Source organism: Microplitis demolitor, chromosome 6 (genome assembly GCF_026212275.2).
Source record: "Microplitis demolitor isolate Queensland-Clemson2020A chromosome 6, iyMicDemo2.1a, whole genome shotgun sequence".
In the NCBI taxonomy this organism is placed as follows: domain Eukaryota; kingdom Metazoa; phylum Arthropoda; class Insecta; order Hymenoptera; family Braconidae; genus Microplitis; species Microplitis demolitor.
In genome coordinates, this window is record NC_068550.1 from 7,243,075 (window position 1) to 7,258,223 (window position 15,149).

At 29.7% G+C, this 15,149-nt stretch overlaps 1 protein-coding gene and 1 long non-coding RNA gene across 3 annotated transcripts in view; both read left to right on the plus strand.

The window, feature by feature from the left end:
* LOC103568794 (diacylglycerol O-acyltransferase 1) overlaps positions 1–15,149 on the plus strand; it is an 84,377-nt gene that overhangs the window by 31,306 nt on the left and 37,922 nt on the right. The gene's annotated exons all lie outside the window — the stretch shown is intronic.
* On the plus strand, positions 626–6,952 carry LOC103568791 (uncharacterized). 2 transcript variants are annotated; one of them, XR_548889.2, is made up of 3 exons: positions 626–793; positions 5,446–5,812; positions 5,882–6,951. It is a non-coding gene; the product is annotated as an uncharacterized LOC103568791 (long non-coding RNA). The 2 variants fall into 2 exon arrangements; XR_001345040.2 differs by lacking the exon at positions 626–793 and adding an exon at positions 4,317–4,723 and having other exon boundaries at positions 5,882–6,952.

A 15,149-nucleotide genomic window follows, 5' to 3' on the forward strand; every position in this document is an offset into this window, starting at 1 on the left:
TAAATTATATCGACTGGATTACTGTTCCGCGCAGTAATGGTTGCTTATTTTTTTTCTTTATCTATAAATTCAATATGAAATGCAATCTAAAACTATTTCTGATAAAAGATATGTATATATTCAAGATTCTGTATATAATATATCCAGAAAAAGTTTTTTTAACGATAGGAAACAGTTTTTCATTTTTGCACATTCGTATTTCAAATACATACTGAAGAAATAGCCGGTACCTCACCCTCATGTGCAATTGTCACGTCGCTTCATAGAGTTACGGAAAAGTTTTCCTCAAGCAATTCCACAACATTTTACACTTGCTACTCATGAATATTACATTTAACTTATCGATTCCTTCTCAGTTTTAAAAACTCGTTTTCCTTAAACTAGAGAAAAAAAATAAATATATAAATATGTTTCTTTTTTTCTATTTAAATTTACGCATTCAGAAATCAGTAATTAACGTCACCAATAATTTATATAATTTATTTTATCTTAAGATATAAAACATGAAAGTACTTAGTATAGGAAATCACAATAAGAAAAGTCGTAAAAGAACTAACAGTTTGTTTGTTACTTTTTTGTTTAACATTTCATAAATATATCGCCGACATGATTTACATTGTAGGCGTAATTCGCTACTTACGTCACGAGTAAAACTCCTGGCGAGCGAGGAGCTTTACTACTGTGCTATTTACTATACTATACCATACCAGTTTCTCGCAAGAAAATCGTTTGCTAGCACTTTCTGGCACAGTATCCAACTGGCAAGGAAATGTAATCACTGTTGTGAGTTACTGTGAGTATACAACTACCATCTTGCCAAAAACCACACAGTTATTTTTTCTTATAATTTTATTTAATTATTTACATTATTTTTTTATTATTATTTTTATTCGAATATTGAAAATATAAACCTGAAAATTAACCTATTTAATATCCCGGGAAAAAGTAGTTTAGATCTATAAAGATCTAGTTCTGTACACGGAAAAAATTAATCTTTAAAAATTAGGGTTTCAAATTATAACCCGGAACCCAGGTGTCAATATGGGGAATTTTAACTTTCAAAATAATAAATTTTATAATACGTATCGTTAATTTTCCATAAAACTTACGATTTTTGAAGCTCAAATAGTTATTTTTCTTGCATAGACAATAAATTTTCATACTTATCCTGTAATTATTCATGTTCAAATCATAAATTAAAACATTACTATTTAGAATGATAGTATTTACTGATCACTTTATCATTATATTAGTTGTTATCAATTTATATAGTTCATTTTTTTCCGTATAGATCTGCATAGATCAACAAGTTATAAGCATCAGATTTCTTATTGGGGCTATAGAGGTCGCCGGAGATCAATGATCGTGAATTTCCATAGATTTTCGTAGATCTCTCGAAAAAGAGCCCTGATGGCAACTGAAATCTATTTTGATCTTCGCAGGTCTGCTATCAGTACAAAAAAAAAATGATTTCTTGACGTAAAATATTTTTACTCGCCCTAAGAAAATTTTTGAATTATAAATTGAGAATAAAAATTTTCTTTGGGTGAGAGAAATTTTCCAGTCCTAAGAAAATTATTATTTTCATTTAATAATGCAAAACATTTCTCTAAGAAATTCTTTTTTTCTGTGTAACGTAGATCAAATTTAAAAAAAAAACCAGATCTACTGTAGATCAACGTAAGGTACCGGCGGTTAATAAGTCCTAGCTAAGAGAGATTTTAAATAGAATCGAAAATATTGCATTTAATTATCGAAATGTATCATTAATCTTTATTTCAATACATTAGCCATAAAATGTGATGAAGTTATGGTGATTTTTACCATAAACAAACAAAAAATTATACTTTTACAAAAACCATACGAATAAGCCTTACTTTAGTACGGTAGGGTAATAAGGCCTACGGGTTAATCAAACTGGAATAGTTTAACTCTACTTAATGAAATTGGTATTAGAGATGAATCATCACTTAAATTTAGCAACAATACTTTTTAAAAATCAGAAGACTAGATTGTTTCGCTCAACAGCACTTAAAATTATTAGTATTCTTTTTAAAAGTCAGAAGACTAGATTATTTTTAATAAATTCTTCTGTGCTATGACAGCATATGATGGATGATGAAATATATAAGACAGAGAACGTGGTCTCGGGACTATATATTTGTGGTAACTTTCTATGCAAGACCCTTCTACTAAAGTAGCCTTTAGCGGAGGCGGTTATTTTAAATATCATTTCTGTCAGGCCTTATTACCCGACAGGCCTTACTACCCGCGGGTACCTTACACCAAAATTATTTTTTTCAGGAATCTTTTTTTTTTTTAAATCATTTTTTAAAAGTTCACATTTTTTTTTACTTTCAATGATGGCTCATTCGTATAAATAATTTCTAGACTAAAGTTATATAACGATATGAATCTACGGATTTTTTCACTTAGGAAAATAAATAGGAATAAAATCATATAAAATAATGGAACTAATGAAAAATGCATGTAATACCTTTTTAGTCTTATGAATAAAATTTATTAATATTTTAATATTATCAAACAAAAAAAAATAAAATATTCATAATCGATATTATCGGAATGACTAAAACCCCGAGATACCGATTGTTCAACGTTCTAAAGTGGATACGGTTAACCAAGAATTTCGCTTACAGTATCTACCTCAAAATGTATAGATAGATGTGGATATATATATATATATATAGATGTATTACCAAATATATGTCTGTGGTTTTAGAATACATACCACTCGGTAAATTCTTACGCATTATATAACTTTACTCCTGTGAGAATTCGTTTGTCGATTTGTAACAAAAATAGAAGAATATTCGAAAAGCAATAAAACGATAAAAATTACTAAACGCGAATGGTATTTCTATTCATCGATTATTCAATCTTTTCAATAGTACATTATACTGTATAAAATTTATTATCGTAGCAATTGATTCTAATTCGTAAATGTAAAGGAGAATAATATATAAATAAAATGTTGCAGATTATTTTTAAATTTCGATTGTTTTCGTTATACATTTATATGAACATTTATATACTGTCGTGTTTCTGATGGCATGAAATCAATAAAAATGGAGTAGAGATGAAACCTAAAAAGTATTTAGTCAATAATCTGAACTATTTCTTACTGGAGTCAGGTGATCCCTAAGACCTTAAGGGTTCGATGTCAACTGATCTCAGACATCTGATCTCATCGAACAGGATAACATTTATTTGTATCTATTACTTGCATGAAAAAAAAGAACTGTTGCAGCAACAGTTCTTTTTTGGATGGGAACAAAATATGTGCTGCGAACTATCGAAAATCTGCTCAAACTTGGCGTCTTTCATTCAAATATTCGGCGTTGTTGTCAACGGCTACTGGGATCAGTTAAACGACCCACCGACCCAGAGCAATCATTGTAACGAAACGATTACGCAAATAACGGTATTTATAGTAAAGTCCTCTCTAGACACTCCTTGCTCTCAATTAAATGGATAATTGAACCTTCTACTTCAAAACATTTGTTAATCAATAAACTGAAATATTTAAACTGTTTCTATTTTCACACGAAATTTATGATGCTCATAAATTGAATATGAAATGGTACCAGTCTCCAGCAACAAACTTCTCTATTCAGAGCAAGTATTCAATGAATCCTTTCAGTGGTTAAAAAATGTAAACCAACCAATTTAAATTCTCTTTTGATTCAAAAATCCGGAGATCAGAAGAACATGGAAACATATTTGTTATAAATTCTGCATTGAAATTTCAAACTTGAATGCTTGTACATCAATGAAATTTTCCACTAATACTCTTGACAAGTACCAAGATATAAATTTATCTTGAATACTTGCAATTAGTGGTAATAAAGTTACATAGTTTATCTTGGGAGCAAAAACAAGTTGGTTTCTTCCTACCATAAGTGAAATTCAGTACTAATTTCATTTCTGCTGGTATATCTTTTGTTAGTTTGTTGCTTCAGCACTCGGATTGTTTCAGTAATTTAAAAAAAAATTTTAATCACGATGAAATTTCATTTAAGTAATGAAAACGCGTTAATTCGATGTTTTTTTCATTCACTTTTACATTCAATCAAATACGTTGAATTACTTTAGTTTTATCAAATAAATGCTCCTCAATGATAAACAGTTATCACTAGCAGGATAAGATAAGAGATAATGATGTTCTTAATTGATAAATTAATTAAGATTTTGTCTGGGCACTTTATTTTTTCAAGGTGACAAAATGTTTTGTAGAATATTGTGTTACATTTATTCATCGAGTTTGAAATTAATAATTATTGTTGAAAACATTAGTTTGTGTTTTATTTTTAAGCCGATCTTACCTATTTGCTGGGTTGTTACAAAAAGTTTTGGAATTTTAAAAAAATAGTTTACAAAAATTGACATTATTATTTTACTTAAAGTAAGGTCTCGCGGGTAATAAGGCCTGTCGGGTAATAAGGCCTAAGTGACAGAAATGATATTTCAAATAATCGCCTACACTAAAGGCTACGCTAGTAGAAGGGTCTTGCATAGAAAGTTACCACAAGTTTATCGAGTTCCGATACCACGTTCCCTGTCTTCTATATTTCATCATCCATCATATGCTGTCGTAGCGCAGAAGAAATTATTAAAAACAATCTAGTCTTCTGACTTTTAAAAAGGATACTGATAGTTTCAAGTGCTGTTGAGCAAAGCAATCTAGTCCTCTGACTCTTAAAAAGTATTGTTGCTAAATTTAAGTGATGATTCATCTCTAATACCAATTTTATTAAGTATAGTTAAACTATTCCAGTTTGTTTAACTCGTAGGCCTTATTACCCTACCGCAGTAAAATAAGGCCTATTCGTATGGTTTTTGTAAAAGTATAATTTTTTGTTTGTTTATGGTAAAAATTACCATTACTTCATTACATTTTATGGCTAATGTATTGAAATAAAGATTAATGATACATTTCGATAATTAAATACAATATTTTCGATTCTATTCAAAATCTCCCTTAGCTTGGCCTTACTACCCGCCGGTACCTTATTTTTTCATGACAAATGAGTTAAGGCATTATCTTTGATTAAAAACTCCCATTGAACCCGATCGGAAACTTCTAATCGGAAATTTCCGATTGACTTTCAATCAGTTTTAATCAGATTCAATGGGAAAGTTCAGAATTAATCTGATTGAAAGTTAATTGGCAGAAAAGTTATTGTTTTCCGATTCAATCAGATGAAAAAATTGGAATTAGATTTTATCAGAAAATGATAAATATTTTTTTCCGATTGAAATTCAATCAGATGCTTAGAACGCTCTTGAGCGATTCTGATTGAATATTTGTTTCCGATTGAATCTGATAGAAATCCGATTGAGTTTCAATCGGATTCAATTGGAGTTTTGTAATCAGGAAAATGTTCAATGTCTCAACAGTCAGTCGAATTATTAAAAAAATTTCAGGAGTAAGTGTGGAGCTGATGCGCATTTCGTGTGGATCCAGTATGAAATTGATGACGATTTAGTACGGAATCAATGTTGACTTGAATCAGTGGCCATTGGTCTTAAATTGTCAAATTACAACTGGCTGGAATCGTTTAAACTTTGATTCAATTAAGGTTATCATGAAAAATAACTGTTACGGAATATATGACAATTTCAGAATTTGTGTGATGGCAGTCTTTGCCTTCGGTTTCAGTAAACATCCCTTTTGTAAAAAATCCTCATGTTTAATCTATTTCAAGACAACTTCAATTTCAAGACAACATACTTCTTAATAATAATTTATTTTGATTCCCATTGAAAATTATTCGTAGCTGAATAAATTCAGGTAAAATCATAACATTATTACATCATAAACTGTATACTAGGCTCGCTTATTGTTAATTATTTTTAATAGTCCAGATTTCCAGACGGAATTTATGGATAAAGATATCAAAGGTCATATTTTAAAAATTTAGACAAATTTATGTCAAAGAGTTTGAAAGCCAGATATCCGCCGTATCCTTTACATCCACGATGAAAAATACCAACGCCGCCCATAGGTCTTGTGAGTATTTTAACGTTTTGTCCATCAAAAAAAGGTACTGTAGTTTGTCCAGCATCTTTACTGACATCAGAAGCACGAAATTTAATGAATTCATTTGTCGCCGAATCAGGATCATTTTTTGGTGATTTTGTTGGCTTGTCAGGATTTTCTAGCGGCAGTTCATATCTAAAATGAGCACAAAGCAATCAGTAGATGTTATTATTGATACTAATAGATACAGTAGAAGATATAGAAATAGATAATAATGACCTCGCATTTTGGGATTCGACAGCTATCCAACGTGTATTATCAATATCTACAAGTTTACCTCTAACGAAATCGAAAGGCGTAACACGAATTTGTAATTGAATAGGGAGATACTTGTATTGTGGATAAATGAATAAATCTCCAGCATATCTAAATCTTACTCCCGTGACCACGTAACCTGGAGGTGCAACAATGTCATCAAAATTCATTATTTCTGGGTATGCATAATGAGTTCCCAGTAGTAATGGAAGTTGCCACGATTCGTTATTTGTAACATAATATTTTTCTCCACGTTCATCATAACTAATATTTTCCAATGGTTTCCATTGGTCAAGACTAATTCTTCCAAGAGGCAGCAATGTTCCTTCATATATTTGAACTTGAATCATCGAAAATGTCTTTACAAATTTAATGCTTACGACGACCCTGAAATAACGACCGAATTCAAAGCTCATCTTTCAATCCATTTCGTTAATGAAATTATTATTTTGTCTAATAAAAAAAGAAACAAATAGCAAACTTGTTTTTATTGATGTCCGATACTTGGTTTCTAAAACTGATAGCAGTAACGACCCTTGGTGATTGTGATGGTTTTATTAGACAGGTACAAAGGAAACTACAGCATTGAAAGCTATCCGATGAGCTAGATCTATCATTACCAATGGAGCTTATACGTCCATGACATGTATCATTATTGCCGTAAACAATTCCATTGCTTAGACTAAGCCACTGGTAACGTCTTACTGGATCGTTCTGATTGATAAAATAGATAATTTGTCTAGATTATTCATAACATGATAACGTAGCTAAGTAAAACTTGATTACCGATTCGCAAATACTAATTCTGCCGGAAAGATTTGTACAATCCCGAAGTTCTCGGCATTCTGATCGGTCGGCCATATAATTAATGGACTGAAGATCACACGAATTTGTTGGACTCAAGTTTCTTTCGTTAATTATAATCTTTTGCATCATTCGTTCCAATTCAATGTTTTCATCTTTAAGTGTAATATTACAATTCAAATATATGCCGCGAATGAATATTAGCAACCGCGTAAACCATGATTGCCTTCAGTCAGTGGGCAGGAACATATGTGTTTTGTCTCTCGGGAAAAAACAAATAATGCTTCTGCACCCCGACGCAGGCATTCACAATTTTAACTCTGATACTTGTCATTTATTTAATAGTAACTTCAGACTATTAATTTTATATACGTAAATGAGAGAAAAAACTGGTTTTCTGAACTATGAAAAAGATAGTTCAATGAAGCCTCCACTATTGCCCTCAGTTCAGATAACTAATATATACTTGTAAAATGTACGATGATATCATAGTTGTTTTAACTGTGATATAGTTCAATGAACACCCGTATGAAAATAACATATATGGTCAAAATATATGATAAATATATTAAAATTGTCTTCTTCCGTCCCTTGTCATACAATATACTATTATATAATTTAGACTATTCACACTATGATATCATTAAATTGATGGAATACCTGGGTTTGAAAGGTCACAATTATAAACATGATAGTTGATACTGTTCATTGTAAAGACGGTTTCATTAATAATTATTCTAGATTCATATACTATTTCGTTGGTATGGTTGTATGTATACTCGAACGCATCTACATAACGAATATAATTAATTATAATTCTATGCAGTTCTTTTAAGAAAAAAAAAATAAATAAATACTGTTTTCGCATCTTTTGTTGGTAATCCAATTGAAATATTTCAATGCTTTCAGTTTTATATGAATTAACATTATTTGTCTAAAATTGTTATAAATTGGATGTTGAAATGATTTATTTTCGCCACAAAAATTTCTTTTATCCATTTTACCCTTCAACAAATTTTGAATATTAATAATAAAATTTGACCAATAATTCGAATTCTTCGATTTTAAATTTGAATCAAGTATTACTACACGAAGAGAATTTTTGAGTAAAAATTACCCATAAAGTTTGGTACTTTAAGGACATCTAACCAGTAAATAAATTTTTACAATGTTTTTAGTAAAAATCGCACTCCATTTATATGCTGTCAAATAGTATATTTTACAATATGCATGAGAAAAATTTAGTTATTTTTTACATGTCCTTACAGTATCATATTTTTCGGGTACTTTTACCTACAAATTTATCTGCGCGTACTTGATTCGACACGAATAATTCATGAACAAAAAAAAAGATTTCTTGACACTAAAAATTTTTATTTGCTTCAAAAAATTTTTTCATTCAGAATTAGAAATAAAAATTTTCGTAAAGCAAGAAATTAGTATATTACACACTAAGGGGTAAAAGTAGGACGTCGCAATCCACGTGTTTGCCACCCTAGCCTTCGGCGCGGGTGAACAAGTACACACGCGAGAAAAATTTGTTGCACAGAAAAACCTCTTTTTTTGTGTAAGTTGAAATTTTTTAATATTTTCTTAGTGTATATAACTTTTTTTACCTTAACATTGATTATAGACTCCATTTCAAATCTAATGATTTGAACCAGCTCTCTATATTTATCAAAAACTGATTCAAATGAAAGTGATTGTAAGAAAATGAAAGCAGTTGAAAATATATGTGAACAAAAATTATGTTCAACGTTACTTTTACGAATCTCATTAATATTATCGATTGCTTTTATCATATGGTCAATTCTTCTATCTATACAATTCACAGTCTCTTTTAATTTTGATAACTGGTAAATATTGTGCTTCTTTAATTTATCTTTGAGTCCATAACTTTCAATAAAAGATATAACACTGTTCCATTCCCTGTCATTGTCAGCGTCTTCAAAATTTTTTGACATATTTTTCAATTCATCAAGTATTTTTATCTGATCATTATAAATTCTATTTATTATTCCATTGATTTCATCGTTTAATTTTACGTTCAAATAATAATGATTTACTGCATTGTGTTCTATTCCGTTGAAATAATTGAATATTGATTCAATATCATTCAAATCTAAAGCAGCCGTAGCAAAACTTAAATAATTAGTTAATTTTAGAAGTATAAAAATTTTCGAAAATTTATTGATAAACATTTTCGAAAAAAATTTTTTTTTCTACTGTTATTTTTTGTCGCTCAGCTCGTAATCCCAGGCAGTACTAAACTGTCTTATAAAGTGTTTGAAATATATATAAATAAAACTGTTTTCTAAATTGTTTTAATAGACGAATTTCGTTATAAAAATTTAATGACACTCGGAAATAAAAAAAGTTGTTAAAAAAAAAAAAAAAAAAAAAAAACAATAAATAAAAAGATAAAGTTATTTTTATATTATTGGGAAGTACGTCGAGATAAATGGACTCGAGTTACTTTTGATTACTGGGAAATTCCTAAATATTTTAAGATTTTTTTCATCTCTAAAAATAAACTTTTTTATCTATTTGGCATAAGTCAGTTTTCAGTTAAAAAAAAAAAATCCCGGTAAAAATTAATTTGGATTTACGTTGATCTACAGTAGATTTATGGAGATCTGATTTTTCAAAAAATTAGATGTACGTTCCTTCTAGCAGATCTACAGACATTAAGAAGATCTCATGGTTGCTAGGGTTCATTTTTCAAAAGATCTTCAGCGTCCTCTGTAGCCTTCATAACAAAAAATGGATGTTTGTAACTCGACGGTTTGCATAGATCTGCATAAATCTAAATAGACCTTCACAGTTGACTCTCTGAAAGTGTCCGCTTTTGGCGCTGTAGGGGAATATATTTCTGAAAAATATTCCTTGAATTCTGGTGAGATCCTTAGAAATATTTGTAAGATCACTGTAGATCTAAATTGTATTCCCCGGGAAGTTTTAAATTGATAAATTACCACAATTTGATGTAACTTAAAATAAAATATCAATATTTATTTTTTAAAAATTTCGATACATCAGGATCATAAATTCTAAAAGATACATAACCACCAAATCCTTTGTTACCACGATGGAATATTCCAATTCCTCCGATTGGTGAGAAATCATCGATGTACACTAGTTGGCCATCGAAAAATGGAACCGTAGATTGTCCGGCATCTTTGCGCAAATCAGAAGCACGAAATCTTATAAATTGATTTGGTAATGAGTCAGGATTGTTTTTTTGTGATCTTGTTGGTTTATTCGGTTTTTCTAGTTTCAATTCATTCCTGAAATTAATACACTCTATTAGTAAAACTCAGATCTAAAAATGGTTTGGATCTATGAAGACTTAGATCATTTTTCGGTGGATAACTTTCGGCAGAAACTCATTAAATCATTTAATTGACATTAAAAGATTTAATTTTACAAAAATTTTATTAGAACATAGTATTTTGTTATTGTAGAATAGGCTTTTGATGTCTCAATTTGCTTACAAGCCATAGGTTAATGCTGCCAACACACGAGAGTGTTGTTTGTTTTTACTAGGTTACATTCCGCTGAATGTTAAAAAAAAAACTATTTCTTCTGTTTGGAATAAAGCGCGAAAAAGTGTGATATGAAGTATGGCTCGATTCTTAGTTCAACCAGTATAGGGTTGAAAAACTGACCTTTGGGTTGTAGATTGAGCAGCAATCCAACGTGTCTTATGAATATCAATAAGTTTCCCTCGGGGATAATCACAAGGCGTAACACGAATTTGTAACTGAATCGGGCCTGCTTGTAATTGCGGATTCTCAAATGAATCCCCGGCAAATCTGAATCTTATCCCGGTGACCAGGTAACCCGAAGGAGCTATTACGTCATCCAAATTAATAATTTCAGGATGTGCGTAATCGATTCCTACTGAGAGGGGAGTATGTGTTCCATTGGTATTTCTAATATAATATTGTTCACTTGTTTCATCGTAATCAAAATTTTCCAGCGATGTCCATCGATCGTATTTTATTATCCCACTAGGTGATAGTTGGCCTTCTATTAACTGAACTTGAATCATGTAATCTTGTTCTGTAAATTGTATCCCAACTATTACCCTAAAAAATTTAACTCGTTAAATCTAATTTATTTCCGATTCGTGATATTTAGAAAATACTCAACATGTTATTCTTAATATCTGTTACTTGCTCTCTAAAACTCATCGCTGTAGTGACGTACAGAGATTTTTTAGGTTTTGTTATACAAGTACAGAGACAGTGACCACAAAATTCCTTATCTGTAGATGTAAATTTACGCGGTACTGATTTTATATATTCATGGCAAGTTTTCTGGTGCCCATAAATGATGCCATTGTCATCACTAAACCACCTGTAACGTCTTGACTTTTTTTCCTAGGGTATCAAATTAATATTAAGTTAATAAAGTGTAAAGATTGTTACGTATACCGAAGGTCAGTGCTACCAACAAGCATTCCCATATGTAAATAAGAATATCTATTTACCATTTTACATATATCTATATTGTGAGCAAAATATCGACAATCGCGAAATTGTTGGCAGTCGGTATTATTGACGGTGTCACCAATCAGTTCGAGATCACAATTATGACTGCAAGATTGCGTTGTACTTAAGTCTTTTTCGTTGATAATAATCGCTTGAATCATTCTTTTTAATTCAATGTCCGTATTGTCATACCCTTGATTAATTTGAAAATAGTATTGATCACATACGTTTTTTTTTTTTTTGTAATTAAATTTATTAGAGGTGTCTAACTACACGGAAAAAATATAGTAGTGGCAACTCTCTGGAATAGTACTGAGTACAGTATACGTAGCATGTAGTGCTGCCTGAAATTTTTTTTTTACAGAAAGTACTCAGTACTATCCCAGAGAGTTGCCATTACTATATTGTTTTTTCCGTGTACATTTACTTTTATCGTCAGGTGTTGGATCACAATTATAAATGTAGTATTTTATGCTACGAATGGTTTTTCTTGTTTCATTCATTATTTTTTGGGCTTGCTCCGATGCTATTTTCAACCATTCGATATTGTAATCTATAGGCTCTGTAATATAATGTTAATAATTAATTTAAACCGTGATTTTTTATTGAATAGTATTTTTAAGTGCTGAAAGACATGTTCTATAAACCAGGGAATAGTACATTATACACCTAGGGAGGAAAGTTGGGCATTTCAAGCCGCATGTGTGATTGCCTACTCGAGTCGAAAACGAGGGTTGTAAAAAACGTTGTAAAAATGTCCCACTTTTCTCCTTTGGTGTGTAATATACTATTAAATATAAGTACGCCTACTATTGTAGATCTAATTAGATCTACGACTGAAGATCTACGTAGATCTAAAATTTGGAATAGATCTCAAAAAACATCTGATGCACTGTATATCGAAGTGTTTAAATTTTAAACACCTAAGTGTTTAGTTGCCATTTAAATATATTGTAGTCACTTCTACACACATGCAAACGTTTTGAAAGTGACTACAATGTATGTAAATGGCAACTAAACACTTAGGCGTTTTAAATTAAAACACTTCGATTAACAGTGTGGTTTCAGTAGATCGTGTATGGTTTTAGATTTATGGTGATCTCTGAAGATGTCAGTACAGTAAATGAATAAATACCCAACTATTGATCAAATAATACATACGATTTTCACATCGTACTTCCATCGCCCATTTGAAGTACATCATTACGCAATATTTAATATGTCCCATCATTATCAAATGATAATAATTCCACAGAGCTCTATTAAATGACACAAGCTTGCCACATAAATCGATTTTATTATTAGTCTAAAAAATGAAATCAATGCTCATTTAAATCTTCAATATCTATCTATAGTTCGGCTGTCATCCAACCGCATTTACATAAAGACTCTTAATTATTGATTTATTAACAATTAATAAATACCTGTAATGAAATTATTGAACCCATTTCCGTTCTGACCATACGGCCAATAAATTTGGTATACAATTTAAATATACTTTCACGACGTAAATTATCAAAAAATGAATTGAGAATCGGTAATGAAAAATTACAAAAATTTCCAACACTTCCACTGTACGAACTCATTTGACCAATCGATTTAAATAATTCCATTGATGTGTCGATTGTCTTCAACAAATTCGATATTTTACTTTCGGAATTAAAAAAGTAATGAACCATATGTGCAGGCTTTATTTTGAACCCATAGACTCCAATCATTGACATGACATCTGTCCATTCAGAATCATCATACTGATCATTAAATTTCGCTGACATATGATGTAATTCATTAAATATTATATATTTATCGGTATAAATTGTATCCAATATTTTTTTATTTTCTTTGTCATTTAATTTAAACTCAAATTTATAATCATTTATTGCTATTTGTTCTATTTTTTTCAAATAATTATGAATCGACGTCACATTTTTTAAATCTAAATTATGATTAGAGGCTATCACACTATTTTTCAAAAATGTAACAATTAAAATAACTATATAATTTATATATAACATAGTTTTAATATATTTTTAACTTGGTAAATTATCAACTCGTCAAAGCGTTGGTATGACTTTAAATAAATTTTATATATTTATTTTACTTTTAAAACTTGATGACAACACAAAGAAGTACAAATGCTCCCAAGTATCTTTTTTTTTTTTGTTTTTTCTTTATAGAGACTTTAATAATCGTAATATTTCTTTATTTTATATTTTATCATCAGAACAGTGATTAATTAAATCTATAATGGTCATTAAACCTAATGACTCTGGAAATATCCGAGTATCTTTCCGATAAGCTTAAAAAATACTTCTATCGATAATTGATTTTTTAACTCGTTCATTACTAATAATAAAATATATGTTAGATATTTTATATAGAGTGATGTATATAACAAAAATTAAAAGAATTATTATTATTATTACTTTTTTTAAGTGTTGTACTGTAGTGTGAGATATAACGTGTATCATTAATTGAGTTTTGATAGTGATATATATTTTTAGGATACTTTTCGGGTTTTTTTCATTATGAAATGCTGTACGATATGTATATATATATATAAAAAGAGCGATTTTAAAAATAGACTAAATTTAACACCACGTGGTGTTAAAATGAAATAACACCAATGTAGGTGGTATAATTTGGTGGTGTTAAAATACGGGTGTTAAATCGGTGTAAAAGAAAATTTCTACATATAGAAATTAGAAAAAAAAAATTATTGCATTTAAAAAATATAAAAATTTAATGAATATTATACCGAGGAAATTTCAATTTTGCTATGTACTTATTTAGATAATTGATTGATATTTTATTTAGATATTGATTACTAAATGTGTAGTCAAAATTTACACACTTACCAAATAACATTGAAACGCCATAAGCAATCTATAGATATAATACACCGTGAAACGTGTTTTAAATGACTACAAAAAATTATAGTTTCGCTTATGGCGAATAATACGTTTGTAACACACTTGGTTTTAGAGTGCAATAATTTAATTAATTTAAAAAATAACTTTTCAACTGCAGTGATCGAGTAAGTAAAAATATTCACAAAGTTAAATATTTTGAACATCGAAAAATATTTTTTGTGACAGACTCTTTAAATCTACGACATTTAGCGTCTATAATCAAAAGCTGAAAATATTAGATAAGATACAGCTGGTAAGAAAGATACCTAATCGTTCTAATAGTGACGTCATCAACGGATCGAAAAATATTTTTCGGTTACATGTGCGATAGCAAACGACTAAAAAATATCGAAGTAGCTCAACGAGCTATCTTGTGACAAAATTTATTATCATTTTAGTTCATACACTTACCGACTTCTCTCTTATTTTCAACGAATACTCAAAACAATCTTATCAAATAAATAGACACGGATTTATAACCTGCCATTTATAGGCACTAAATGCAGTAAATTTCAAATATCTGTCACAAATCTAATTTATTTATTTAGTACAATCGAGTCTAAGACGCTCGTAGATAAACTACTATTAACACCGGCAAAAAATATTTACATCGGTGGCAGT